This window comes from Tachyglossus aculeatus, chromosome 23 (genome assembly GCF_015852505.1).
Source record: "Tachyglossus aculeatus isolate mTacAcu1 chromosome 23, mTacAcu1.pri, whole genome shotgun sequence".
Classification (NCBI taxonomy): domain Eukaryota; kingdom Metazoa; phylum Chordata; class Mammalia; order Monotremata; family Tachyglossidae; genus Tachyglossus; species Tachyglossus aculeatus.
Window position 1 is genome coordinate 20,894,496 of NC_052088.1, and position 3,458 is coordinate 20,897,953.

Here is a 3,458-nt window from a genome sequence, read left to right on the forward strand (position 1 = left end):
ATTAAAAAGACCTAAGCGTTGAATTTGATTCCTTTCCATTGAATAGTCTTCCCAAATCATGCTTGCCCCATGTTGTCAAAGTAAAGTTTGTGGCAATAATTCTCTTAACATTTAATGGATGAATTTCAGATTGGGTAAATTGGATCAAAATCAATCAGGCAGCTTGCTTGAGTGCAATAATCATATTTATTGAGCACCTACTGTGTGCAGAACACTGCACTAAGTGATTTTTTTATGGCATTTGTTAGCACTTACTATGTGACAAACACTGTTCCAAGCGCTGGGGTAGGTACAAGTTAATTTGGTTGACATGGTACCTATCCCACATGGGGATCACTGTCTAAGTAGGAAGGAGACCAGGAGAACCGAGGCACAGAGAAGTGACTTGCCCAAAGTAACACAGCAAGCATTTGGCAGAGCCAGAATTAGAACCCTCTGACTCCAAGGTGCTCTTTCCACGAGGCCATGGTGATTCGAGTTTGGGAGAGTATGCTATAATAGATTTGGTAGAAATGTTCCCCGCCCACACTGAACTTAGAGTCTAGAGGGGGAGACAGACATTAAGGCCCTGCTGAGAGCTCACCTCCTCCAGGAGGCCTTCCCAGACTGAGCCCCTTCCTTCCTCTCCCCCTCGTCCCCCTTTCCATCCCCCCCATCTTACCTCCTTCCCTTCCCCACAGCACCTGTATATATGTATATGTGTTTGTACATATTTATTATTCTATTTATTTATTTATTTATTTTATTTGTACATATCTATTCTATTTATTTTATTTTGTTAGTACGTTTGGTTTTGTTCTCTGTCTCCCCCTTTTAGACTGTGAGCCCACTGTTGGGTAGGGACTGTATATGTTGCCAATTTGTACTTCCCAAGCGCTTAGTACAGTGCTCTGCACATAGTAAGCGCTCAATAAATACGATTGATGATGATAAATATAAATGTTACAGATACATACATAAGGGCTATGGGGCTGAGAGAGGGGCGAAAAAAGGGTGCAAATACAGATACAAGGGAAAAAAAGAAGAGAGTTCTTTCTGACCACCTAAAATATCTAAAGCTGGACCCACTGGGCTCCTGAAATGACACTAATTCCTGAGTCAATCTAACTCTCCTATTCTCAAGTAGAAAAGCATTCATCGCTGCTACTTATTTTACATGAAAGCAAGAAAACTCACTTAAAAATGATTACAATTCTAACAATGCATTACCCCTAAACATGATCACCACCATAAGGATTTCATTCAGAGCCCAAAGGAAAGTGGAGTTTACAAGTATAGCATGGACACAGAGCCTGCCTTCAACACGATCCAATCTACTGGCCACCAAACTAAGGAAACAAACTGACTATGCAAATGAAAAAAATCTCTTTTTCACCTTATTTTGAAATCAGATCATACTCCACAAATCTATTAAATCATGGAAAACTATTCCTCCCTGGCATCTATCCCAAATTATTTTATGAATGTGTCTAATCACATAATCACAGTATTTTGGTTGTATTTCCCTAAATCAAATTGCATGTTTCTTTCATAGAACAGGCTATCAGTACGGGGTTATTTGGGATGAAACTTTATTTTCAAGGAAAGATTAATATTTTATCCTGCCTGTGCATTAACTCAAGGGGATTTGTTAATCTAGCCTAACCTAACATTTCATGACCTTCAGAACAAATTGAGCTCTAGAATCCATTTCATGAGGCTTTCCATTTTAGACTCACTAAGCCTAGTTAGGTATAATGTATGAACAGGACAAAGAAGCCTTCTCTGGGTTCTTGGGTAGGTTTTTCTATGGATCTGAGAAATTCAAAACAACTGAATGTTACAGGATTCATACAAAAAGGAAGCAGTGCCTTTTTGTTTGAGGGATTAGATGAAAAGTAATGGGAAAAAAGTGCATTCTTCTACCAGTATAAAATCTATATTGCATTTCCAGAATGCCCTTACATTTAATTTGCAAATCAGGCTACTTTAGCCAGGTTCACTCTAGCAAAAAGAAGTGGGGACTGAGGGAATTCTCTAGACATCAATTCTCTTCTTTCAAGCTTTCCTTTAGTTACAGAGCTTTTAATGTAAAATAGTGCTGTTTAAAAACACTGAAATCTTTAGATATTTCTTTTCTTCCACTGAAGAAAAAAACCTTTTTGGTAGAAAAGTTGGCTTTATTCTGTATATAAAACGTGTGCCAAGTATAGGACAGAACACGGGTTCACACACCCAGGGGTAAGGGCAATGCTACCTCTCTGAAACATTTGCAAGGATTTAACTTCACTTTTTATTCTAAAGGACTTTCTGTTCGACAAACTCAGAGAGAGACAAGGGTCCAGGTTTAACTCAGGTGGAATCCCATCCACTCAGTCCCTGTTACCATTATCCATTACCATCACCATTAGTAGACTTAATCCTTGTTCTCAAAGAGTTTACAGTCTAAGGGAGAAGACCGACCCTAAAATAAATTACATGTATGAGTTTGTGAGTACCCAAGTCTCTCACGTGCCCCAAATTAGATTCTAAATATATGATAAATTGTTGTTGTTGTTGTCTTATGCTGTCGAGTATTGTAGGACTCACAGTGATACCATGGACACGTCTCTCCCAGAATGTCCCACCACCATTTTCAATCGTTCTGGTAGTGTATCCATAGAGTTTTCTTGGTAAAAATATGGAAGCGGTTTACCATCGCCTCCTTCCACGCAGTAAACTTGAGTCTTCATCCTCGATTCTCTCCCGTGTCGCTGCTGCCCAGCACAGGTGAGTTTTGATTTTTAGCAGATTGCCTTCCACTCGCTAGCCACTGCCCAAGCTAGGAATGGAACGGACAGGCCTCTGCTTGACTCTCCCTCCCATAGCCGAGACTAGTGGAGCACTGGAAACTCTCCAGATGTAACCCTGAGAGGTGACATTTATGTAGATAAATAGAAATGCTCTATTGTTGGAGGTGGTGGAATCGCTGGCTTCTCCAGGAGTCAATTTGGAGGGAATCTCAAGGGAAAGCAGAAGCGTTCTAGAGATTTCTGCAGTATAATGTGGGTCGTCTCTCCAGTTCAGGGTAGGGTTGGCAATCCCAGAAATTTCTCTGAAGGTGAGGGTAAGGCTGGGGAATGTGAATGGCTCTTAGTGTGATATCCTGTGCTGCTTCAATGGAAGCAGTTGCTCTACTCCCAACAGAACCGCTACACTGTGAGCCCGTTGTTGGGTAGGGACCGTCCCTATATGTTGCCAACTTGTACTTCCCAAGCGCTTAGTACAGTGCTCTGCACACAGTAAGCGCTCAATAAATACCACTGAATGAATGAACCGTTAAGAGATCAAAGCCACAGTTACAACCTCACCCTCAGCTGCTTTAGTAACGATAATTATGGTACTGGTTAAGCACTTACTGCGTGCCAAGCACTATTCTAAGTACTGGGATAGGTACAAGTTAATCAGGCTGGATGCCGACCCTGACCACGTGGGGTCCA

General features: G+C 41.1%; 1 non-coding gene across 1 annotated transcript; it reads right to left on the reverse strand.

Moving 5' to 3' along the window:
* Positions 1 to 2,758: 2,758 nt before the first annotated feature.
* On the reverse strand, positions 2,759 to 2,896 carry LOC119944893. Its single transcript, XR_005456035.1, has one exon. It is a non-coding gene; the product is annotated as a small nucleolar RNA SNORA7 (small nucleolar RNA).
* Positions 2,897 to 3,458: the final 562 nt, after the last annotated feature.